Source organism: Perca flavescens, chromosome 10, assembly GCF_004354835.1.
Source record: "Perca flavescens isolate YP-PL-M2 chromosome 10, PFLA_1.0, whole genome shotgun sequence".
NCBI lineage: Eukaryota > Metazoa > Chordata > Actinopteri > Perciformes > Percidae > Perca > Perca flavescens.
Genome location: NC_041340.1, coordinates 12,145,578 through 12,173,542, shown reverse-complemented (window position 1 = coordinate 12,173,542; position 27,965 = coordinate 12,145,578). Strand labels below are relative to the sequence as shown.

Here is a 27,965-nt window from a genome sequence, read left to right as displayed (position 1 = left end):
ATCACTATGAGGGACCCCTTTCACATTGTCACATTATTTTCAAGTTGTCATGTGATACATTGTTATTGTAAAAATATCAATTTGTATCTGCAGTTTATACTGTGCAGTGCAAAAAGCCTGCATGAGCAACGCTTACTTAGGACGGACACTTTTTATACGCAAATGTGCTCTTTTCGTCATATTGATTTGATGAAGGATATAAATAAATACACAATCTCAACAGATTGTCCAAGTGAAGATGAAGTTGTTGTTTATTTCCCGGCTGAATGTGAAAGCTGAAGTAAAAACTTAATAGGAATCAACTCAATTAGGGTTATAAGGCATAAACCAGAATTTATTCAAAATTATGTTCATATTAATGGAATCACCACATTTTGTCGTGAAGCTCGCAGAGGCTAAGTGCATGGGCATAAAGTTCAACTTTGGTGAACTTCATCACATAAATTTGCAGCATTTAGCCTACCAATTCCAAACCTATTTGACACTGCTTAATTTTGAGAGAAGGGGAAGGGCATTTTCACACCTATAATTTGTTTGCTCTGGTCCGAATCAGTTGATGAGTTTGTAAACTTGGAGCAATTTGCCTTTTGTTCAGTTTCGTTTCACACAGAAAATCCAAGCATACCAAAATGCGTCATTACAAACTCTGGTTATTGGTCAGATGTCTGGTGCCGGAGCAAGAAAGTAAATACAGGAAGAAGATCTGTGTTCTGGACTAGTGAATATTTCTTGCCTCTCCATGGTCAAACCTGCTCATTTCATTTAGATAACCAGATTGTTTTGCGAGCGACGTTACTACGTCTTCTCTGGTCACAGAGACTTCCACTTCGCTCTGCTCTGCTGGCGTATGCTTTAGCGGTGGCTGGTTTGATCACAGAAATGCAAGTGTCTGCGAGCTTGACCGCAGTCTATTTCTGTGATAGAAACATTGCAAGATGCTACAGTTTGCTAGCCTCGTGAGACCGTCCTGATCTCGCAAGCTCCAGTTTTCCACTCGCAGATCAGTCTGGCATCTGGAGATAGAGAAAATTTGGAGCCGTTCGCCAAACGACCGACCAATCAGCGTTGGTTTTGAGACAGGTTTAGGTGTGACACAATGAGAAGCGTCTATCACCAACATAGGTGGTGAGAGACAGATGGTTTATCCAATCAGCAAACCAGTATTTTCAGACAGCGGTAGCCCTAATTCTGTTAGCTGCTCGCTAATGCTTTTTTTCTTGGATCCCTCTTTTGGAATATGGACCGGGAACCTGAAATGGTGCCTTTTATTCGTAAATTTTTGTTACACAAACGGCAAATATCCTTTATCGACATGTTGCTTGCTTGCTGAGCTAATGAGCTATGCTTTGCCTGCAGCAGCAGGGGTAGCCTGGCTTGTGGTTGTATTTTCATACGCTTCGTTGATCTGATTGGTTGATTTGGCCTGTCTATCACCAACATAGGTGGTGATAGACAGATGGTTTATCCAATCAGCTAACCAATATTTTTGCCCCTTCCCAAAAGTTCTCAAACGGTAAGTTCCCAGATGGATATGCCGAGCAAATGCGAAGCAATCCATCTGGCGGAGTCAGGTTAACAGTTGAACAGCATGATCTGCCGCAATCGCAGACAGCAAAGCACACCTGACCACAGGAGCCATTTAGCTCCGACTTGAGAACACCGTTGGTGCTGGTTCGAGGTTGGATCATGTTCTCACCACAAACAAACAAACCAGAGTTTGATTAAAAGCTTACCGAGACCACCTCATCAAGCAGGTCTTGGTATGCTTGTTTGGTCTGCTTTTGGTGCGCATCCGAGTGCGATTGCTGTATTCACACCTGCCCAGACAAACCGCACTATGGAGGAAAACAAACTCTAGTGCGATTCAACCAAACTAAATGAGGCAGATGCGAAAGCATCCAAAATTGAAGTTATTATATCAGCTGTGTTGTACCATCCAGTTCTAGTATAGAACCCTGATCTGCCAGAGTATTAACTGCTCCAAATAAGCGATGCAGCATCGTCTGCAGTCAGTTGTGAGACAGGAGGCAAATATAAAAATGCCTTCCCTTAAATTAATTGACAAATTTAAGTTTTACTGTCTGGTAAGCTTACATGTTGATAAGAGTGCAAGTTGTCAGTACATCACCAAGCTTCAAGCTCCATTGGTTTCACAAATGAATTTTGCTGTGCTACTCTGTGGTATAACCAAGGCAAAAATATAGATACATTTCAGACAATGGGACACACAAAACTAGCAGGGTTTTTGGTTACTATTGTCAGCAGAGACAACCACAGTGATTTAGCAGCCCCTGATTTATGTTCAATAATTTAATATTACTATTTTATCCTCAATTTATTATCTTCACACTACTTTATTTCAGGACACATGCATCTACAGAGAAACACTATTACACACATAATCCTAAACTGAGGCAAATGAAGTGTACAAACATGATTGTGCGCACACACACACACACACACACACACACACACACCGAGCAGAACAACAAAGCCGCTGCAGAGCTCAGGAAGCAATTGTCTTTTAGCTTGTGAAAATAAATTAGCTCATGCATTGGTGGAAACGTTCACCGTGTGAAGAGAACAGCACTTTAGTGACGGAGCTTGTGCATCCTTCTTCCATCAAGTCACACAGAGCTGCTTCAGAAGCAAAAATAGAATAATCGCTAGGTTTTACATCTGGCGCATTATGCTGCATTCATAAGTCATCTTTCCTTAAAGGTCAGCCAGCGAGAAACAAAGCTAACTAATCCTCACTATGAGTATTTTTTACATACCTGCAAACTACTCGCTTTTCGTCAAAAATCGGCGTTTTGAATGGGAAAATGTCATCCACGTGAATCCGAAGACTTTTTATTTGGTGGGGGGGGTCCGAGACCTGGTGCTAATACGCCCCCGTTGCCTTAACAACCGTTATCTACCGGACCGAATTGCAACGCAGATTTCGGTGACTTTGAAATGCCTGCGCTTCTCTCTGATCAGGGCTCGACATAAGCGATGGCCCGAGGCCAGTAAAAACGTATGTCGGGTAGACAGAGCCACTGTCACTGGCCCATGTGGCTCTGTCTGCTGCATCAGCAAACGTCATACAGAGTGGCACGAAGCGTGTGAATGTTAACATTTCACATTTTCACCTCAGGTAATTTATAACAAATTCATTTGGATACAAGCGTTGCATTTTGGAAGATAGACAGGATTCTGAACAGCGATGCCCGCACTGTGCGCATACACACAGCAGGGCCGAGGTGTGTGCATTACTACACGCAGCACATGTAATGGACTGGAAACGTTACTGAGGATTATTTACCGCCGATGACGCAGATGAACTAATGCTACACTCGTTACTGTAAGTAGCATACAATAAAACCTCCATGATTAAAGAGTCAATACTTATCAATACCCACCTACCTGTTCTACAGACATAAACATGTAGAAACCGATATCTCAGTCTGCTCTGTCTGCACTGTCCACTCTTGTCCACCTCGCTGTGCAAACACAGCTCTACTCTGCAAACAGCACTATACAAACGAGCTAAAATGAAAGATGTCAGTTTGTAGTCTAACTGTTTATCTTAATTTGCAACTAATCTTGAACTTTGGACAAACTCTTGTAAACGTAGCTGCTGTCTAAACGAACCATCCTCTCCGCTGGAGCGGTAAACCTATGGATATATTATAAGACCAAAACAAATACATGTGGCTACTTAATATGCATGTGAATGACACCACGTTCTTTATTCTTGATTATGTTGCCGGTTGTATTATTTAGCAACAACATTGTCTTATTTCAAATGAGGCATACAGGACAAATGCTAGCCTGCTTATCAGTCCATTCATCATTACAGCTGCTGCTTTCCACAACTTTTCACTTCAGGGTCTTTGCCAGTGACATTTTTACCTGACAACAGGCCTTTCTTTCTGTAAGCATTTTCTGTAAGCATTTTCCACCAATCAGGACACTGATTACGCTTCAGTAATCAAGACTTTAACCATTACTCCTCAGTGAACTGCCCCTTAATCTGAGATCATTTTCTAGTTAAGTAGCCTATCTAGTTATCATTATGGATTTTCCATGTTTTTAGGGTTTTGCTTACACTAATACATGTAACAAATATATATGTATTTCTTTATTTGAAAGTCCGGCACCTGGAGTGTCTGCTTAAAAAAATGTTGGCCCTTGAAAAAATGTAGTTGTTCTAGCTTTACTGCTAATGGCAAAACATCCAGTGGCAGTGGCTAGCTGGGTAAGAACCATTTTCTGAAGCTTCATAGTAAGTGTGGCGTATATTTTCCTGCTTATTTGTTCTTTGCCAATCACACCTATGATATTTCTTTCAGGGCCAGTAAAAATGTAGAAGGGGCGAGCAAAACTGTGGTCTACTGGCCCCGGGGGCCAGTGGGGATTTTTTTTTATGTTGAGCCCTGCTCTGATGCTCAGACGTTGAGACGAAACAGACGTTAGAGGCAACCTAAACGTTGGCGCATGTCACGCTAGTTAACACTACACTTGGCAGCAGGTAACGTTAGCCTACTGTTAGCTAGCAGCTGGAGTAAACACGGTTAAAATGCACGAGCAACATCTATTGTGCATAAAGTGTTCAAGAATCAAGGAAATAAGGATCTTGTGAGGAGAGACACTTCTTTTGTCTTTTTACATTTATTTTGTGTAAAGCCTTTGTTTTAATTTAGAGCCTATTTTAAACTATCTTTGTTCTTCTCCTTATGCATGGACACATAGGTAAAGGTCAAATTAAGTGGTGAATACTTACTTTTTCTGTGGTGACATTTGACAGCAGTGCAGTTTGGAGACCCGAGACCTTTAAAAGTATAGTTGTGTGAAACTAACTTTGAGTATTTGTATTTTTTGGTCCATTTTTGTGCTGTTTTAATCCATACTCTCCAGTTTTCCAGACAGAAAGACAATTAACTCTTAACTTGCTTGGAATGCCGCACCCGTGTCTCTACAGGATATATTTCTAGTTTAAACTGAGCCAATGAGATTATTTCTATCTTCAGTGTAGCTCCCCCTCAGTCAGATGTTTGTATATAATGTTCAAGCGGATAAATCAAAACGGACATTTTGATATCCAAAAACAGCAGTTTACATTTGTTTAACTGATAATCTGAGAATATAGGGATCTGCAAGTGTTGAGCAAGTTTGAACACGTAATTGTTTAGTTTTTCTCCAATTACTCCCCCGTCTCTATGTGCGTATCCAACCCAGCCAATTTGACAGCTGCTGCATCTCGATTCAGTTTATTATTTATTTGTTTTACCATTAGTTGCTGCCCATGTAACAGCTGTTCCTTCTGAAGCCCACAAAGCATTAAAATGACAGCAATTTGAAAGATATACAGAATTCAAATAAGAGTCAAACACAACAAGCGACATTAATGTTAGCAGTTGACACCTACAGAAATAAGACAAATTCAGCTGGAAGATAACCTTTAAAGTCTTTTTTTTTTTTAATGACTTTGAAACTGGGAGGAGAAAAAAGCAGATTAGATGTATATTGATTTGGCTGAATTAAAATAGGATAAGTCTTATACAGCAGTATAAACCTGTGTTTCACTGTCGCTTGGAGTATCTTATTCTCTGACTGACAAGCTGTCCAGTTCCCCCCCAAGGAGACCTGTTATGCTCCATGTCACCATCAGGGCAGATTAATTATTTGTCTCCTCCTTCCATTAGCGGGGTGGAGATAATGAGACATGGCAACCGAGAGTTCAACACAGTGGCATAGACATCGGCTTGAATCAGGAGGACTGTTAATCATCATGGGAGCACATTTGCAACTCTGTTGTCATTTCTCTGACTCTCCTGATTTGTATGGAGGGGAAAGCTATGAATTACTTTTAAATGCCTCATATTTTTCTGCATATTATTTTGAATGTAAGAACTTTCTTTTACTTGCAGAGACAAGCAGAAGTAAAGCATATCCCGCTTATGAACAGGCTGGTAAATCACATATCAAATGATGACAGGTAACTGCAACACGGCTTTATATTTATACAAATCTCATTAGGTGGGTTTAAATACCTGACAGACACGAATGACATGTTTGTGTTCACACTTAACACATTTTTTTGTTGTGAAAACGTGTGAATTTAAAGGTATCAGTGTTAATAAGTAAGATCAATATGTTGATTTAGCAGCATTTATTTAAAAGGTGTCACATCCCTTATGATTTTTGCAACGTTCTATCAAGAATACCGTAGCGCAATTGTCTTCTTTCACCTTGTATATACTTTCTGCCAGTTTGCCTTAAATGTTTAACATTAAGCCACTGGCCAACTTTCACGTACACACTCTTGTCCAATAAATCTTTTAGCACTGTCCGTCTGTGGGTGTACTCAGCTAGGTGTGGACACTGGGAATTGAATCAGCTTACTTCGCATGCCATTAAGTGGAGAAGGTGAGAAACAAATCCACCTGCCTAGTTGTTGCTAACACAATATGCACTCCATCAAACAGGTCCAGTCGGGGCACAATTTAGAAGGTAGAGGACACCTCTTGTGCAAATCAAGATTGATATTGCAGGGGTGTCTCCACTGTTAGGCGTTGATTGCCAATGCATCTTGTAAGAATCAAATGTAGTGGCTGCAAAGTGTTTAATTTCATGCACTAAACCTGCTTTGCATACAGTCTGCATCCTGGTTTCTCTTGTACAGCTATTTTCCCCCAACTTGTCTACATTATTAAGGATTCCAGACATCTGCACAATGTCAGACTGCCATTTATCTCCAATTATTTATTTACACCCAGAGAATGCATGAAGAATCTTTGACGTCTTTACTCCTTATATTAAGTACCTCATATTGTGTTATCAGTTTCTTATCCATGAGTGTTTTAATAAAGCGTTCTCAACAATAATAAAGCCATATCTATGTATCACCATGCTGAAGCACTGCCTGTCAAATATGACCATCATTTCCATTGTTCCTAAATAACCGAGCATTCACATGCATTTTGAGTTATCCGGGTTGGTAAATTTGCACTGCGATCATTTCAGGATTTTGTACAAAGTCCCCACAGTCAGAATCGAATCTGTTATGCAGTCGGTATTGTATTATGCATTCAACAGTAGATCCCCATCAGACTGGTTTTGACACCAGATGGCCGCTATTTGTGAATCTACGTTAACATATTTAGTATTTCTATTCATTCAGAATTCAAGATCAAGGTAAACTTTATTATCCCAAAATGGGGAAATCCGGGTGGTCAAGGTGCACATACATAAAACCTTCATAAAAACAGTGGCCGGGTTAGCTCAGTGGGTAGAGCTGGCGCACATAAACATATAGGTTTATGCCTCGATGCAGAGCTCCAGGGTTCAAATCCGACCTGTGATGATTTCCTGCATGTCTTCCCCCTCTCTTTCTCACCTAGCTGTCCTCTCCATTAAAGGCGGAAAAAAAATCTTTAAAAAAAAAAAAAAACCTTCATAAAAACAGATACAAATTTAAATAGTGCTATGAATAAATATACACATTCCATATGTCATTCCCCCCCTTTCATTCACCTAACACATACCTACCTATACACACAGGGAGAGCATTTTCAAACACCCTTACTCCGACGTACACTCCCACAGACACGTGCACACACACAGAGCACTTCCAGGTACCCACACACACACTCATACTACGATGTGCAGTGGGCTACGTAATCCCTGAGAATGTGAACAGCATTTTCTACTCGTAGCAGAGGCCACAACAAAGTATTTTATTCCTACAGCAACCATGATGCTTGTTTTCTTGCTTCTATTAGTCTGAGGCAATTTAAGGCACTTTAAACCACAGACTGACACTCACCGGCACTCAACGCCATTGCCAGACAGGAACGTTGGTATTTGATGTTTCTGAGCGTGGTATATAGAGTAGATATATTTCCCAAAACGTGAAACTTTTCCTTTAAACAAACCATATGCCGTGTGGAGAGGTTAAAGTAAAATTTACAGAAATTAAAAAAACACTATAATTGGAACTCCACTCTTCCAATCCACCACTGCCTTACCTCTAGGGCTATACTACTATACTATCTAATTAGAAAACTATACCAAGTGTGTAAGATGGAGTCTGTTATTGCCAATGTTCCAAAATTCACTTTTTTCTAAAATAATTGTGCTGACAGTGTTTCTTACTGGGCCATCTTCTACTGTACAAGTTAAATGGACCAATGCAGACTCGCATGGAGCAGCAGTATGTCAACTCTGTGGTGTCTCTTAGACTTGGTGCAATGTGCTCCATTAATAGTTCGTAAACCGTGTCAGTGCCTCATCGATAATCTTGACACACTTAAAATAAAATTTCTTCCAGTCCCACTATATCTAATCCGCTCTCTCCACACTCACTGATACCCTCAGCTTCCCACCGTTGTTGAGGAGGATTGACGTGTGTGATTTTATTCCTCTCCAGCATACAGTATAAAGACATAATGAGAATAAGATATCATAGTTTACTTGAATAAAAATAGGCAATTTCCTAAAATCACTTTCTTTTTGTTTCTTGCAAATGAGCAATTTGGTGTGAAAACATTTTCCCCTCTTTTTAATTTTCTCTAATTAGTGGGATAAGAAGATGAGCGTCTAACTGCGAGAAACTGACTTCTCCAACACTGTCGGTCAATCCCGATAATATATTCACATTTGCACAGCATTCACATTCAGCTTGGATTTCTCCAAGTGCTAACCAGCCTTACTGCACAATATCCAGCATCTAAATTGGTCGTTTTCTAGCATTTAACCAAAACATAAGCAGATTTTCACCCATCACGGCCTTCAGGGAGGCCACTAAAAGGGTCACTACTTCTTGTCTACTACTTCTCTCTCTTTTTTTTATCTTTGTGTTGTTGCTTGTTGCTGACATCAAGTTGCATTGATAAAACTCTATTTTCTGTGTACTGTACAGTATCCATCTGAGACATCCAGTAGCATTTCAGTTATTGGCAGAGGTGTATAAAGTACTAGAGACCCATACTTGAGTAAAAGTACAAGTGCTCTATCAAAAAGTGACTTGAGTAGAAGTTGAAGTGCTCTTTAAGCACCCCACTTAAGTAGAAGTACTAAAGTATTCAACATTTTTTGTACTTAAGTATTGCAAGTAGTTTATTTTAAAATGCACTACTCAAGTACTGAAAGTAAAACTACAAGTATTGTGTTATTTAGTTATTCAAGAAAGCAGTCAAAAGTTTGAATATAATGTTTATATTATGTCAAATGTACAGCCTGGCTGTAGCCAAAGGAATTAACAAATATTAAATATTATATTAAAAATAACAAATATTAACAAATACTGAAATAAAATGTACAATTATCACACTGTGCAAGTAAAATGAACATCCTCTCCAGCACAATAACGTTTAAAGCCCCAAAAAACGTATCACACACTAGCTAGTAACGTGTGTTGTAGGCTACAGTGGAAAGTTAGCAAGCTAGCAAAATACAGATAAACTAGCAGCTTCACATCACAGGGTCAAACGGTTAACATTCAGTACTCACTGCAGACTGAAACAACTCAGGAATAGATTACTCTGCTGCAACAATGGATAAATAGAAAGAGTCCAAACTTACATCGTCTCTGACTTCTGAACGGGCAACTGAAATGAAAAGAAACACGACGCGATCTCAGGGATTTCTTACGTACGTAACTAACGTACACACGCTAACCTACACAGTCTTTGTAGCGTGAGGAATTCACAACAGTAACGAGTAACGATGCAGCACATAAAAAATGTAATGTAAAAGTATTAAACTCATCGAAAATATGTACTCAAGTAAAAGTGGAAGTAGGAGAAAAAAATAATACTCCAGTAGAGTACAGATACAGCCTTTTAGTACTTAAGTAGAGTAGTGAAGTAGTTCTACTACATATACTACTATATTGGTGAACCATTTAAACCTCCGGTAAACCTGGATGCCAAACTTTAAGTACAGTGGGGGAAATAAGTATTTGACTCCTTGCTGATTTTGCAGGTTTGCCCACTTACAAAGAATGCAAAAATCTACAATTTTAATCATATGTACATTCTAACAGTGAAAGACAGAATCCCAAAGAAAATTCCAGAAAATCACATCATATGAATTTATTAAAATTGATAACCATCTGATGAGGAAAAACAAGTATTTGACCCCCTGGACAAACAGCAAGTATTCTGGCTCCTACAAGCCAGTTAGTCTTTCTTTAAGACACAGCCCCAATCCGAAGCAATTATCTACATCAAATACACCTGCCTCACCTCGTTACCTGTATAAAAGACACCTGTCAACACCCAAACAACCAGCATCCAACATCACCACCATGGGCAAGACCAAAGAGCTTTCTACGGACATCAGGGACAAGATTGTTGATCTGCACAAGGCTGGGATGGGCTACAAGAGAATCGGAAAGCAACTTGGAGAGAAAAGATCAACTGTCGGTGCAGTTATCAGGAAATGGAAGAAGCACCACACCACCGCCAACCTCCCTCGGTCTGGGCCTCCACACAAGATCTTGCCTCGTGGGGTGTCCCTGATCATGCGAACGGTGAGGAATCATCCCAAAACCACAAGGGGGAACTGATGAATCAACTGAAGGCAGCTGGGACCACAGTTACAAAAGAAACGGTTGGTAACACACTACGCCGTCATGGATTGAAATCCTGCAGCGCACGCAAGGTCCCCCTGCTCAAGAAGAAACATGTACAGGCCCGCATGAAGTTCGCCATTCACCACCTGGACGACTCAGAAGAGGCCTGGAAGAAGGTGATGTGGTCAGATGAGACCAAAATAGAACTTTTTGGCCTCAACTCAACTCGTCGTGTTTGGAGGGCAAAGAACACTGAGTACAACCCAAAGAACACCATCCCCACCGTCAAGCATGGTGGTGGCAACATCATGCTTTGGGGGTGCTTTTCAGCCAAGGGGACGGGACAACTCCATCGTATTGAGGGGAGGATGGACGGGGCCATGTATCTTGGAATTCTGGACCGACATCTCCTCCCCTCAGTGAGAGAGCTGAAGATGGGTCGAGGATGGGTGTTTCAGCACGACAACGACCCTAAGCACACCGCCAAAGCAACAAAAGAGTGGCTGAAGAAGAAGCACATCAAGGTTCTGGAGTGGCCTAGCCAGTCTCCAGACCTGAATCCGATTGAAAATCTTTGGAAATTAAAATTCGAGTTGCCAGGCGACAACCTCGGAACCTGAATGATTTGGAGGCTGTCTGCAGGGAGGAGTGGGCCAACATCCCTGCCGAAATGTGCACAAACCTTGTCACCAACTATAAAAACCGTTTGACATCTGGGCTGGCCAATAATGGCTTTTCTACAAAATATTAACATGCTGTTTGTCCAGGGGGTCAAATACTTGTTTTTCCTCATCAGATGGTTATCAATTTTAATAAATTCATATGATGTGATTTTCTGGAATTTTCTTTGGGATTCTGTCTTTCACTGTTAGAATGTACATATGATTAAAATTGTAGATTTTTATATTCTTTGTAAGTGGGCAAACCTGCAAAATCAGCAAGGGGTCAAATACTTACATACCACAACATGTGTAGCATGAATAAAACCAGTTGTACATTAGTACTGTCTATTCAAGTTAGATCCTTAAGATTTCGGTCCTGGTACCATGGTAACAGCAAGTGAGGATTATCATTAGATTAGACTACTAGGTTTACTACAGAAAAGCGATTGTATGTATTAGTGCAGCTAAACATTCAGTCCCATTGTTTTTAATAAAGAAGTCGGTAAAAAAATAATTCCAACTGCGATCTGATTTCATGCTGTGGATGGAACGAGCAGTTTTCCACACAACAGCATGACATGTAGAAGGATTGATGAAAGGTCAGCCCTAACCTCTTTTACCCATTCCTGTGACTGCTTCACAATAAAAGCCACCTCCGTGTTTCTCTTTTAGGAGGAGCAACACAAAAAACGGCCAAAATCTTCTATCCAGATACTGTATAGTTAATTTCATATCTTGATCACAATTTTATATTCATGATATTAGCATGTTTTCTGGTAATTCAATAAATAAATAGTCTATATGAAATAACCATACGGTTAAGCCTATGTTTGTATGTGTGAATTAAATACTTGACAGGTGAAAACTACTCAGTATTTTCTCATCTTTTTACTTTAGTGCAAAATAAACATAGCGTGCAAGGATCAGGGCAATGGAAATGATATAGAAAAATAGATGCAACACACATTTTTTTATAATTATGACAATATATAGTCATGTTGCCTTACTGTAATGCAGCCCTGACTGTAGGCCCTACCGTGATTCAATTAAAACAATAATGCTGGATTTAGGGCTGGGCGACATGGAGAAAATCAAATATCACGATATTTTACCAAATACCTCTATCGATACCGCAACGATATTGTAGTGTTGACTATTGGTGCTTTCACAAAATATTTACACAATGAGATTTTTGATATATAATCATCAGTAATGTGGAATGACTTAGTGGGTAAAGGCAACACTTATGTCATATCACGATATTACAATATCCAAAATCTAAGACGATATCTAGTCTCATATCACAATATCGATATAATGCCGAGCTCTAGCTGGATTACATACATGTCATTTCCTGTGACTCCCCTGTGAATTTGAAGGCAATTTGAATCCAGCTCAGGAATGGTAGTCTTTTAAGCACCGTTGCAAAAGTTTTAGTTTTATTAACATTTAGAACACATTATTCAGTAACTTTGTGGTAAATCTTTTAAAAATACAACAGAAGAAATAGTTATACTTTTCAAGCCTTAGAAAAAACAATAACAAATACTGTCTTACATTGGTACAATAACAACAGATCCACAGACATCTCATCTTATCTCAAGTCTAACCTTTAAAGAAAGCATTCTGAGGATGAATGACACTCTATGTGGGCTCATCTTTTGTGTTCTGTTTGACGAAGGGGACTTTTGTGTCATGCACATGAATACCTGCTGCCCCCTAAATAGCAATGCATCTATTCAACTCCCAGAAATGGATGAATCTGCCCCTTTGGGGAAACCTTCAATTTAAAATAAAGAGGAAGCAATTTCACGTACACCCACCAGAAAATGGCATTTGGATCTTTGGCAAATGCCATTTACAATCAAAAAGTCTGCAGTACAATTAGAAAGCACAATTTAGATACTCTGATCATTCAACTTGAGATAATTAAATGCCTCATTTTTTATTATGACAAGAGGTGGACAATGAAAGACTGACAGTTGGACAGTCTGGGTGATGGAAAGAAGCGAAAAAAGGGCGGTGATGTTAATTTTGGGTATTGTTAAATTTCCAGGTCTGTGTTAGCGGCGGCTGATATAATAGCCCTGCTTCTGCACGGCCTAGTTGAGCACTCCAGGCTGCAGAAATCAAAAAGATTTAAAAAAAAAAAAAAAAAAAAAAAAAAAAAAGCCTGAAAGAAACTGGTTATGAAAGAACATAGTCTACTAAATAAGAAAAAAAGCCTGTGGGTTTTTAAAGGAAGTATTCATGTCTTGGATAAGTCGAGGATGTTTGAGTAAAAAAAAAACATTTACTTTGGAAACTGAGGCAGTTGTAACATAACTCATTTAGCTCTTTAAACTCCTTTTCGTATTTTGGAAAACAAATCCTTTGACATGTTTCTTGCACTAAAAGAGAAACTCTCCCTTGAGTTATTTAGTTACTTTAGTGGCATTTCTGCATTTATTAATTAATTTCAAAGTAAAGCGAGACAAGGGTGAATCTTGATGTGGATTTGAATCCAAGATGCGCAGGTGGTTGTGTGCTCTGAAGCTGATGCAGAGCTTACATCAGACCGTATTTGATTCATAATTAAGACGGATTTTCACATGTGGGGTAGAATCCCAGCAGTTTGCTTGCATTAAGTTACAGAGCTTTCAAGTCAAGACAAATACAATTAGACATATTGCATAGAGAACTATTGAATAACAAAATCATCACCAGTCATTGTAATGTCTTCGTAATGACAACCTTAGGACAGATTCTCTAACTCTTATGAAGTGCATTTTTACTATTGGTTATTAGTCCTAATTTTGCTCAAATCAACAGCCAATAGTTTCACTTTGGCTGACATTAGAAAACCAGCACTTCATTAGGTTGTTGTAACATGTCAGTGTTTACACTGTGTTATGTGGTTTGGGATGTTGCTAATTATAGTTACAGTTTGTCTGGATTTCTGCAATTGCACGTATTAACAGAAAGATAACTGCACAGTCTTCTATGTTTGGTGAGATTGTGCCAGGCTAAACATCTTGTAATGTTTGGAGGCATTACAAGGAACAGCACTCGTGCCAAAAATAACTCTTTTGAAATAGCATCACCACCATATTTATATAAGATACAGAGTGCAAAAATTATTTGGTGAGAGTTTTGGTGTTTAAATCTGAAACACCAAGTCCCTGTTATAGAAGCAAGAGAACCACACAGAGACCATGTTTAACCACATTATTATCACCACGGTGAGAAATGGGAAGCTGGAGAGTATTTGAGGTCCAGGACAATGTGTCTCTTTCGCGGATGTGGAAGAATAAAATGTGATCTTTCACTGCCACACGGGCACCAAAGATGCCCAGCATGGGGCCACAACTTTTGAACCTGAGCCTCTTTTGAATGAGCAACTGGTTTGAATCCAAGTAGGAAGACAGAGTGCTGTGGAAGGATTGTCCATTACCAAACTGTGGGGTGGGGGGGACTAAATTAAGCTGGTTTGGTAGAAGTAGAATTGACAGTTGCCATATATTAGGCAAGAGTTAAACCGCTCATTAGATCCTATAAAGCTTTATGCAGAAACCGGAACATCAGAACGACATAATCACAGACTGAACCGTCAAATACTAAATGGTATGACTGAGGAGCTCTTTCTCTAGAAGTGAAATGTACTCACAATTCACACAGCATCCCTGTTTAATGGAGTCAAAGTGACTTTGAAGTTAAAATTTTTATATATATAAAAATGAAATGTGGATTGTTGAATTGGGAATGTATTTTCAAAACTGTCAAAAACAGCTTAACAAAGGGAATGTCAGGGGTGCATCAAACATTAAAAGACTTTTGTTGTGACCTTCCCAGATTGTTTTGTTGCCACCGTGCTGCTGTGAGATTTATGCCTTTATCTAAAACAGCTCTACATGAATGATAAGCTAAACGGAAGCAAACACAGCGTCTGCGCCACAGACAGAAAATGCCTGTCTGAGTGCTTTAGCTAAATAAAACGTTGAACTCTACTTTGCCCTCTATCACAGCAGGTTTGTGCTCTCATCATAACTGAGAGAAAAGAGACACCCAAACACATCCACAGAGACAACAACAAAAAAAATCCCTTTTTGACCTTTTGGAAATGGCATCCGAGAGTAAATACTTGAATAAATGGCTGCACAAGTGCATTTTGATTGCAAGCTGTAACAATGTAACAATGCCACAATCTGAGACGTCGGGTAATTTTATTTCCACAGATCTCATGGGAGAGGGCCAAATGGAGGTGTGCATAATACACTTTGTTGCCTTTCAAACCGCTGACCTTGACAACAGTAATATAACCTGGCACATCCCTCTAAAACCCGGTGAACGAGCGCAGTGATCTTGGCTTTTGTGCTCCTTAACCATTTCATCATAAACGCCTTGACAAAAGTCATCCACGTTTTGACTGTGTCTGACAGACTGTGGTTCTATAGGAAATAAAATATCATTTCAAATCATTTCAAGGGGCTTTTATTTACAGTCAAATGGCACACACTATAAAATCTATTAGGATGCAGCTCCAACAAACCAGACTCTGTTCACAATATAAGTAGATGGGGAGAACGCACTGCAACTTAATGAAATGCGCAAATAGACAAAACACAAGCAAATTAAGAAAACGTCTTCATTAATTTGACAACACATGCGCAGCATTTCGCAAACGCTCTGCAAATACACACAACACAACCAATGACACGAACGCGCTGCAAATGTACGTAGAAACGATGCAAGAGAGAAAACGTTCAATCTCAGAAAAGTGTGCTACGTTGGGAAATGGTGTGCAACTGATTTGAGATCATAGACTGTAAATATTAAGTCTATGTTTGAGATAGGTTTTCTCTCGTTTGGTGGGTGTAACTTTAGTTTATTGGCTCAGGTCACAGGTGATACCCAATCAGTAGAGACGCGTCTGTAAACTCGTGGTAATAAAAAGGCAGAGCGCTCTCTCCCCGTGGGGATCAAAAATCAAGCTGTTCCACTTAGCGCTCCCCCTAGAGGCCTGGAGAACTTCCGTTGTGTAAACTGGATGCAGCGTTTTTTGTGGTGCATTTGTTTTCGGGGATTGTGTGCTTTTATTTTTGCATTGTTTCTGTATTTGCGGAGCATTTGTGTATTTGGTTGTGTACATGCAGCACGTTTGCTAGATGCCATCATCATGGCGTCAACAGCCAGAGTTACACATATAAAAGATAATAGACTCATCCAGATTACACTGATTCTGTTTGACCTTTGTGTCTTTTCTTGTGTCGACATGAGGGTCATAACTTACTGTAGAAGTTACATTATTTTAACAAATAAAATAATTTCAGTTCCTTTTTTGACCATATGAATGGTCAAAAATGTCATATGTTTTCCATCTGATCATAATTGAAATTAAAGGGCTTTACGTCAACGCCCAGTCATTTTCCCCTTCGTGTGTCCTGCCAAAAAAGCAACACACCCCGTTTCCTGTTCGTCCAGACTGATCTCATGAATTGGCGTATGTATGACACACCAATTTGTATTCCGTTTTTGCGTGTTATCAAGACGCATAATCGCATTTTTGCGTGTATATCAACGCAAATCGGCCGCTATTGACCTACATTGCGAGTCAATTTCCGCCGTAGCAAGTAGTATTTAAAGGAACGGGGGACTGTTTTGTTACTAAAGCCTTTCCCTGTGTTCTTTTCCTAAACCCAACCATTTTTTATTATTTTTTTTTAACAGGTGTGTGACGTTGTTCTCGCGATACTACGTCGCGTTCTCGCGATAACACACACTAACGCGATAAACAATACCCACCACGTGGCGAGGCCACGTGGTGGGTATGTTTACATCATCTGTATACAGCGTAGGCATACACGTGGATACCTGAAAATGCGTACAACACGCCATTTGGCTTTATGAAAGTGGCGTGTATATTTACGCAAAGTCATGATGCCATGTTGGTTCGTCCAACAATTTTCCTTAGAAAAACTAAGCGGTCGCTGAGCGTCTCCATGGAAAAACAACGGTAATACAATAACAGCTTCCATAAACTGGCTGCAGCTTAAGTCTTGTCTAATACAAGCAGAAAAGTGGACACTTTAAAACTGTTGCAGGGTGTCCTTCTTCTCTCTTATTGAAGAAGAAATAGCTGTGATCAGGTGAATTTTGTTCAATCAATAAAGAGCCCCCAGGCTGTTGCAGTCTTCAGAAATACTGTATACAGCAGCACATCTCACCTCAATTCACAGATTAAGCTAGACAGTTATTTTATGTTTCCATACCGTGGTCACTCTTCCAGGAGGCTGTCGTAATGCTTTAATGTTTTGAAGCAGCTGTTGCACATTAATCTTCAGATAATAGAGACTTACTTGCTTTTGTATACATACATTTCACTCTAGAAAAGAGCTTTGCCTGCGTTTCCTGCTCTTCTATGTAAAGTGATGAAAAGAATAGCCGTGCATGCTTAATGCATTCATGTTCCCTGTGAATTGACTTTTAATATATACAAAATTAAAATCCAGAGGAACCATCAATAATTAAAAGAAGCATTTGACAAACAACACACACAAAACCACCGAGATCAAGAGAGAGACGACTCGGTTAGACATGAGGGACACAATTAACGATAGAAGGAAGCAGCTGCTTTAAAGGAGAGAGGAAAACTGAAAGGCAGCAAACTGCAGAAATGTTTGAGTGGGAAAGAAAAATGATCTGGTAAATCATCTCTTGCTGCTGCTGTTATTATAATTGAATTGTGCCTTGTTCATTTATAGCATACCAACAGAATATTTCATACAATGAATATGTGATAGAGCTGCTTTCTTGCGTTTTTAATGAGACCTTGCTCCTTTTCTTTTTTCAGGTTTAAGTGTTAAATTGTTAATTTCCGCTCTGTAGATTCTCATGGACAAAGTGTGTGTGTGTGTGTGTGTGTGTGTTTTGACTCAATAATCACCAAATCTGACACTTTGATCATTTTAACAGACAAAAAAATTGTGTAGTCTGAACTCGGCAGACTATATTGTGACAAAAAACTGGAGGCCACAAAATTACACAAACCTCCAAATCCGGCCATTTTCACACTTAAATAGTTAGACATTACTGAATACATTTCTGCATTTGAGGGAGCAACGTGGTGGGTTTGCCTGGCAACGTCAAAGTGACAACAAGACTGGACAGGTGGTCAGTGCACCCAGTCGCCATTTGACAGAAAAATTGTTACAGCTTGTAACTGCCTGTATAACGACAAATAGTTGTTTTTACATTTTGTTTTTTTGTGTATGAACTGAAAAATCAAGATACTACATCAAGTAGGCTTTAGAGGTGCTGGTAGGTGGACAGCGCCCGGCCAGCAGTTTCCATCGTCTTCCCGTCTTCATACTACGTAAACTAAGATCCATATGCACATGACAGAGACTAATATCAATCTTCACCTCTAGTTCTCTGCAAGAAAGCAAATAAGCGTATTTCCTTTTACTACATATTGTAAAACAGTCATAATGTAGTCCATTTACTGCCAAAAACGCACTTTCAATCTATTACATGCTCTTATATGTGACTACTGTGTTTCTCCGGTTTTTTTACTGGGGTTGAATTATTTTTGCACTTTCTTCTCTGCGGGCTGAGAAAATGATTTGATCCCAAGCTGATGAAACCATTTCGAAGCTCCACTGAACAAACACAAAAATGATCTTTGTCCCTTTTTAAAAAATTGCCATTTTGGAGACATGCAAGTTTCACCAACCAAGCGCTCTGGTGTTAATGTGGGTTTCACAGCAGTATATTTGCTTCACAATCCGTCTTCCCACTTTCGATATTCCATTGACTGGAGCTGACAGGCTGTAAAAAAAAAACGACTGTTGTATCAAGCCACTGTCAGTCTTCATCAGCTGCATCATACTAGCGAAGCCAATGATCTAAGAGGAAATTACAGTTAACCAATGGACTATTGATGGGCATGTTGAAGCATTAATGCGGATGGTCTCTGGGGTGACACGCTTATGTTTTTGTGTTATTTTCTACACGCACTTCCAAACTTATTTAAAAAGACAGATGGCTATGCCTATTAGGTAGCATCCAGAGAGACAATTGGAGAGAGAAGTGAGGGCTACATGCAGGAGCGACTGTAGAAAGTCCTGCACCTATTGGGAATCAATGGCTGCCACACAATGATTTCAACTTGTTGAAACAAACTGTATTGATTTGTGACATCCAGCAGGCTTCATTGTTTTGTTATCTCAAAGTTATTTTCTCTTTTGGAGACATTAAGACGCTTAAGGAGAGCCATAAATCTGAGCTTGAGACTTGTCGATGTGGTAATGCAATATCCGTCAATAGCTGGACTTTTTTTTTTCCAGTGCAGCTGGATTTTTTTTTTTTTTATGAGGATCAAGTAAACATAATGAAAGCCTGGAAAAGTAACTCAGCACTTTCTGTCACCTCAAGGCCGCCAGGCCTCGTACAGTACGAGCAGCTTCAGCAGAAAGAACTGCACACAATGAGTGATATGTTGAAATACAATACATCAGCTCAAAGGAGGCTTTTTATGCTGTGGTGCCATTCAGTTACAATTACTGCTGCATGCTACAGCTTAGATTTAGTACACCCTGTAGCATTGCAGCACCGCTCTCCCACATATCTTAAACAAAGTCTCTTGAAATATTTTTTTTACATTTACTAATTATGAAAAGCTCTGTTTTGACTGGAGCCTCATGTCTCACCTTTTACCACAGCACATAGAGATCGTTATTGTTAGGCAGGTGTGAAAACCGCACTATTAGTATCAAGCCAAAGTCTCTCAGGTATATTTCAGATCCAGTTAGAGCACTTTGTCTCCTAGAATTAATCTCATCTGAGAAGAAGTGTAACACCCAACAACAGTACACATCAGGTTGGAGTCACCTGCTTCAACAGGACTGGTTTTCTGTGTACAATGATAGCTTGCTGTATATGATAGATGGACATTTTTCAGCATTTAGAAATACAGCAACTTGCTGGAAACAAAGTAAAAATACCGTCGAGAGGTACAATTCTATGATGCATGCTTTAACTAAACGTGTTTACAGCGTGTCACATTTTGATAAACATCTGTCAGCTCTGTCTAGCTAACATGACATGGAATTACAGTAAGAAATGGCAGCTGGCAGCAGTGATAATGTTATCCCACACTACCTTGCAGGTAGTGAGTGTCCCAAACCATAAATGGTAAAAGTCCACCACAGAAATAACATTGGCATAAATTGGATAAAAAGAAACATTAGCATCTGTAACATTTCTGCCATTTTCCTGCATGAGTTAAGAGTACAGAGTCCTTCTCAATCTGAATATTATATTAACTCAAATTAGACGCCTTTTTTACTGAGTACAGCACACACTTTGATCAGAGAACCTGAAAAACGTTTGATATATTCATTAACAACATGAGTTGTCTTACCTGTCTTACCTTTTAAAATCTGCATTTCTTTCGTGTACAGAACTATCCCCCACCTTATTAAAATCCAAGACTCAGATTGCTAGATACTACTTGCTAAATAAGCACTCTGACCTATTATGATCTTGTTTTATAAATGTTCCACTGAATTACTTTTGCAATTTGTGCTCTTTTGGCACGGAAACAACAACAATGTTGATTTTTGGTAGCCTGAAAACCAGACCAATCTCCAAACTCATGTTTCATTTCCTCTGGCAGATAGGTCTTCCCCCCCCCCACACCAACATATTTCCAGCTGAAGAGAGACTGGACGGGGCAGTCACAACCGTTTATTTCATGTGGGGCAAGTTTAGGACGAGGAGCGTCATGCTTGAATGTAACGTAACCGACATTCTCCGTCCAGCGCAATGCACCAGGCTCACGAAACTGATATCAAACTGTCAAACTAGGCGGTGCTGATCAAATATGAATCTCGATTCTGGTACTGTTTTGCCTATTTCGCACCTAAAATGTTTTCAGAAACACATGTTAGTGTACTGTTAAGCTGTAATTTGAGAAAGTTTGTGACCCGCCCACCCTGTATTTCCTGCTTCGAAACAGACCAAGCACCGCCCCAACTTGCATGTGTCACTCAGCGCTGTGTCGTTCTGACTGGTTGTAGGTCACTTTTCATATAGTCTGTATCCTCAACCTTCCACTTCCGGGATTGTCCCGTTGCTGCCAAAAATTCCGCTGGATGTCCTTATTTTTGGCCGGATTTCCGTTACCTAACGCTTCCATTGTGTTGGAATTCTAAACTCCGGTGGATTTCTGAGGACTATGGTTAACAGCTCCTCAGATCTCTGCAGGGTCAATCCAGACAGCTAGCTAGACTATCTGTCCAATCTGAGTTTTCTGTTGCACGACTTGGACAACTTTTGAACGCACACATACTTTCCACCAAAACAAGTTCCTTCCTCCACAGCGCTGGTGGCGGAAGGTCTGGCAAAGCAAGACTACGTTTCATATCTCTTATTGGTTGTTGGTCAGGTTTTGTTACTCTGATTGGTTGTTGGTCGACCCACGTTTTGTTGCTCTGTTTGGTTGTCTGATTGGTCCAAAGGCATTATGGTCTGTGCCGTGGATAATGCCCCTCGAAAATCGGAAATTAACTTACTAACGTGCATTTCCGAATTTGTCTGACTCTCACTAATTTTGGTTAGTTTATTACCTTTTGATAACATTGTTGGAGACTTGTCTATAGACATTTGCATTTTTTAGGTGAAATCATTACTCACATGGATGTTTTAGAGCCCATTTGCACACACAGCGCTCTCATTAAGCACCAGATGGATTTTGTCTCATAGGAGAGGAATAATTAAGTTAAAATCAATATGAGAATTACAGAGGTGAAACTGGAACCTGCGGTACATTAGCTTTAAAGTATTCCCGCTGCAAAAATCCTTATCTCCACTATGTGATGACCCTGTAAGGAAATTTACTTCATCCTCAGAGAGGCTTAATCTCCAATATAACTCTACACCTTAAATGTGGCAATTACAGCCATTTACAGGCGAGAGCTGGAGTCTTTAATAAGAGCTATGAAAATAATTGACCATGAGTCTCTGATAATCCACATCTTCAGAGATGTACTGACACTGCAAAAATAGCTACAGCTTTCTTATAAGACTTTGCCAATGGATAAAAAAGTAAAAGTTTCATATAAATTATACATCTACAGTAGTGAAGCAAAGGAGTCAGTATTTGGCATTTGCCTGACACTTGACAGACACAGAACAAAGAGACTGGAGAGTTTGGAAGACAAAGACAAAGATCTCAGACTGATATGATCCCTGGAGATTGAAGGAAGAGCTTCAGCCTTTTTTTTTTAGCTTGTTCTAAGAGAAAATAATATCTTTTTCCTGAGAGCCTTTGTCACCTTTGTAAGATTTTGGTAGTATATGGTATAATTAATATCTTTGACCTTACTTTTCAATACCATCTGGATCTCTTATGATTATCCATGTGAAATAGTCTGTTACTCCCAAAGTTTTTCCAAATTGAAGCATATAACCAAGATATATTGGACTTAAAAGGTGATATTATCATTTCAGTTACCAGCTGAACCTTCAAGTTACAGACACAGAAAGGGAACTTTTATCTCACTGTGTCTTTAAAGTCAAATGGCAGAAAAAAAACTGTCCCAAACTAATGTCAGTATGTCCCCATCCCTACCTGTCATAATTAAGATTCAATCAAACATATTGAGGCTATCACAACTGTTGGACCACACAGGAGGTCTTATTCAGTTCCTACCAGTAATATATCAAAGCAGATGCATCCTGTCATCAAAATGTGGAACATTATAACAAGACAAACTAAATCAAAGCTGTTTTGCATTGCCAGTTCTATCAACCTACTGCAAACTTTAAGCGTTGATCAGTCAACAGTTCTCGCAGTGGAATTCAGCAGTACTGGTATGCCAAGAAAGTCCCACAAGAGATAATAAACCGGAAACTTTGGCTCACAGTTCTTGTTACAGCTCACAGCCGTGACTTCTGTGCTGCTGTTCACGAGCAAGTTAAAGTTAAGGACATCGTCCTTGGCAGGTAAAGGCGATACTGATTAGGATTCAGCAGTCGCAAACACCCAAATCCCTTTAGAGCCCCAGCAAGTGGATTCACTGTCAATGTCCGGCGGTGACAAAAAGACTAATTACTCCATAATGGGAATCATCCCTCTCTTTCAACCCAAGACAGGAGTCCTGGATTGCTGAGAACTGGCTGGGTGATTACAATGTGGCCTCATAAGGATCGGCCACACATACAGATTAACTGTGGTCCCATCCATCAACAGAGAGCTGGTTGTTACCACAGCAAGTCAGCATGCAGTTCCATCAAAATGCTCCCTTGGACAATTTCGTCTGGTGTGACTTTGTTTTCTTGTGGGTCTGTGAAACAGGCACTTACATATGGTAATGCATATTCAACAGCCTTTAAATCGTCTGCAGCCTGTGTGTGAGTTGAGAAAGTTTTGGGGAATTGTCCCTCTTTGATGTGTTAATTTGCATTTGCAGTTGGTTTGTCTGCATCTACTGTTACATCCAAAGAAACTTTCTGTTTAAGCCACATTCAAATTGAATGCTTTATTTCATGTGGTTGTAAATCAAAATATACAAGCTATTGGTAATGTAGCTGCCATAATTGCCTTTTTAAGTGACTTTTGAATGAGCAAAATGAATGTCTCCAAAAATATCCAACTCTTTGGACTACAATCATGTTTAGTAGACTGGAACATTCATACAAACATCTGTCAGCTGAATAATATGCAGGTGTTCAAACCTCATTAAGACCTGCAGATCGATAAAAACAAGTGTGTTCTTGTGGAAATTGGATTTTCATACTGTATAATCAATGAATGTCAGCCTACATTTCCCAAGATAACAGAAACAACACTAAACAGCAACACCTCTGAATACATTTATCTTTTGAGATCCTTTGAATTTCAGCAAAAAGAGCTGTCAGAATGTTATTAAATGACTTCATATTTATTCAACAAATAGTCCTGGCTTTTAATGTTTCCTGCGCTGGCCTTACAACCTCATAGCAAACACATTTTCACCAAAAAGATTTTTTTCCTGCAATAGAATTCTCCTCGAGGGTTGTTCTCGTCACAATTGTAAAGCTGTTTATGTGCCGCTCGATGTCAGCTGACAGCTAGCATGAAGTGTTGACTGACATTTGAAAGTAGATAGACGGCATCCGTCCACGGTAGACAAATGTGACGACCAGTGAGGCAGAGAACGAAGCCGGCCCGTGATTGATACAGGTGCCACCGCGAGAGGTCAGAGCCATGACTCAAAAAACTGGGCCATCGATTCTCCTGCCCTTTAAACAAACAAAGGGACATCTCTGCACCAAGCCTCCATAACAGGCTTCGACTTCTGCCTGCCCCTGCAAAATAACTCCTCGCATCTAGATACAGTACGGCTGATTGTGATCAAACGTGGCTAAATAACAACTGCTCTGCTATATATGTCAGTATTCATGCATTGTTGCAGTGTGCTTCATGCCCAATTTTTACTCACTCTGGGAGAAAAATGCTACTCTATTTTTAGTTTCAATGCCTTTCCTCTATCTCCATTTGCCTCCTGTCTTTTTTCTGATAGAACGCTGTTGAGAGTTGCTGGGGCATTGCCGAACTCTATTCCCCTCCTGCTAAGGCAGCTGTTTAGAGGCCCTCATCAATAAGAGAGAACTGTAAGGAAACCAGCATGAAAAGCACGGCCTCTCCCTCCCCTCCCGATCCCACAATAACACCCACGGCCCAATCTGAGGTGAGAGAAACCACATTCAACACAAGAATAAGGGGAAAGAAGACTTAATGTCCCTCAGTCTCTTGGTGTGCTAATAAAGGAAATGAGACCAATCATTTATCACATGTGTGAGCCACTGGTGCGATCCAAAAGAAGCCGTGTGTGGAGGGCCGGTCACGTTTGTGAGGTGTTTATCTCTATAAACGCAGAGAGAACCGGGTCCACATGAAGCAGTTGGTGGGCAGCAGTAAAGGTCAGGCGTTAAGAGTTAGTGCAAGCAGTCTTTGCCACTTCAAACATCCGGCTTCACAATTTACACATGGTTCTGTTTTACGTCCACATCTCCCTGTGGCTCAGTCGGCAATATGTTAGAGCCAGATAGCTTAAAATATAAAGACCGCAATCATTGTTTTTCTTCCATGTGCTGATCACTCCAAACAATCTGATATCAGAAATAGGCCTTTGTGGTTGCCATATGAAAGTATTACTGATTAACTTTTTTTAATTGCTAAAGCTACAGTATGTTCTGGTATGAAAATCCAATTCAAAGTCTATGAAAATCCAATTCAAAGTCTATTGTTTTAGTTATGGCTTTTTTTAAATACATTTTGTATACAGTTTGTTGGTGTTAAAAGGTAAATCATAAAATGTGCTACAGCGTTTGTCCTGCTCAGCTGCATTTTTGAATTTCACGTCTCTTTCTGTAAATTATAATTCTATACTAAACTATAGTAATGTTAAACTGTGTCATCAGTAAACTATAGTAATGTTATACTGTGTCATCAGATCTGCAAATAGAAATTGTAATACATTTGGGCTGCAAATCACAATATTGATTATCATTACATTACTACTGATCATTATTACTGTTTTGTCTTTTAGTCTATTACATGTAAATACAATTGTGAAAATTTCTCAAAGGCTGATACAACATCCTTAAAGCTGTGTCTTTGTTCCACCAACAGTGCAAAACTATATTTAATTCAGTATAAAATCATATTAATCAGAGAACAGCAGAACATCCTTTGGAGAAGCAGGAACTGAAAAATGTTTTATTCAAAGGTGCTCTGTGGCGTTCTTGAGAAAATAGAAGTTAATTTTGGTGCATTACGCACCAAAAGGTGACGTGTGTTTGGCTGGACAAATGATACAAGCAAAGCGGGGTCCCACACTATCTACTCCGTAGCACTACTAGTGGTCAAAAACTCCACAAAGTAGCTTTAACTGTTCCTGTCATCTTTGTCATCTTAGCAAAGATTGTTGCTGTCATATGTCACATCTCAGTACATATTGTCACAACTTTAAAAAGCAAGTTTGAAGAATCTTTTGGGTTATTGTTTGTGTCAAGAAGGAATGATTTTTTTTTTTTTTTTTTTGATATCCTCTGCTTCAAAAATCAGTTCAGCCTCTAATACTGACAAGACAAAACTAAACATTGACGGAGATCTGTTCCATAAACATTCACTCCGTACCAAATATAAATGTGCACTGATGGTTTTAACAGAGAGCGTTTGAGGGCATTTAATGAAACAGATTGCAGCAGTTCATCATTATTATCCAGCTGGCTGTAGTGTTTCTACTCTGGGCAGCAAACGTTAATTCCCTGTGAATCATTTGTTCAGGACTGGATTGCAGCTGACCTTTTTAAAGAGATGAATGTGCATTATTTACCTTAGTTGAAATAGTTGTGCAGCTATTGATTCAGTATATCCCTTCACAGTACTATACTGTATGTATGAGGAAGGCATTTAACAGGGTTTGATGAACAGTATACTTACTATCACGCATTGAAGTTCTGGGATTTAATGGAAGGGCTCGCCATGTTTTCCTCCCCACCCAATGTTCTTTGAAGTGGATTAGCAGGAAAGACTATTGACGTTTCATTACACGCCTTCTTTCTGTCTTACGTATTGGATTCTTAAATGTGTAAGTAAGTGTGCACACTCATTGCACACGTCCGAACCAGAACTGAGCTGTGCTTCTGAGTGTGTTGTAGAAAATCGAGGCAAGCTCTCAGAGGGGAGTGATGTAAGATTTGAGTGTATACAGTGTGTGGAAAGGTCATCAAGTGAGAGACCCATAAATCGTTCTGACACTCAAACACTCAGGCACATGTTCGTAATCAGCTTGGGTTCAAATAATATTATGGTTGAAGAATTCAGCGTCGCAGTCATTAGCTTTTATCAAAGACTAACTTTAGTGTGGAGAGACTCGGGGGGGTCTTATAGGTTTAAAAACACCGTGAACTCGAAGCATGAAGAATAATAACGCACATTCAGGGTGAGTGGTTCAGGCAGGTGAAATGCTTTCTGCTTTTTTTTCTCAAACTTGTCTTTTCTCCAGGCTGATTGAATATTTCAGTTAAAACATAACATTTTGCAGCATGTGTTCACCCTCTCCCATCTCACACGCTTCTAGAGCTCCTCCAGCTGGATCAAAACTTTTACAAACACGCCAACAACAACAACTGCGAGTCCAAAACCTTAACAAGTTAGTTCATTTGTTATCGCTTCCTGCCTGCTGCGCGACAAGCAATTATTCCACTACATATATCTCACTGAAGACTGTTTGGATACCCATTCTGCACCAGGGGATGAGCTTGGCAGCAGTGTGCTGACAGTCATTGTCACAATGGACGCCCTCTTTTCAAATAACTCCAGCTAGTAATTTGCTCGTACATCTTTGGTAACAGCTCACCCAGCCATAAAAAAAAAAGCCTTAAATCCTCGAGCTAAAAAAAGGATCCAGCCCTAAAGGAGATTTTTTTAAATGTATTATGTGTTGTTTGCTAGAGGAAATGCGGCTCTTTGAAAGGGAATCTGAACTTCCTGTGTGTGCCGGTCTCTAAGGTTAATTATTACAGTAAAGACAGTAATTTGCTCTTTGTATTGGTACTTATCTCCCCTCACAGCTGGTGTGTTTTGCCGAGTGGTCGGCCATTAATCAAACCTTCTCCTGCAGGAAGTTGGGCTATCCATCCCCCCCCCCCCCTCTCTCCTGCCCCACCAGGCACTAAACCTTTTTCCTTTTACATGCCCAACTGCAACC

At 39.8% G+C, this 27,965-nt stretch overlaps 1 long non-coding RNA gene across 2 annotated transcripts in view; it reads left to right on the top strand.

Moving 5' to 3' along the window:
* Positions 1 to 27,965, top strand: part of LOC114562548 (uncharacterized) — a 227,747-nt gene that overhangs the window by 79,104 nt on the left and 120,678 nt on the right. For both annotated transcript variants that reach the window (XR_003693512.1, XR_003693513.1), the window contains exon 2: positions 24,771 to 24,938. This is a non-coding gene — a long non-coding RNA (uncharacterized LOC114562548). The remainder of the gene's footprint in view (positions 1 to 24,770; positions 24,939 to 27,965) is intronic.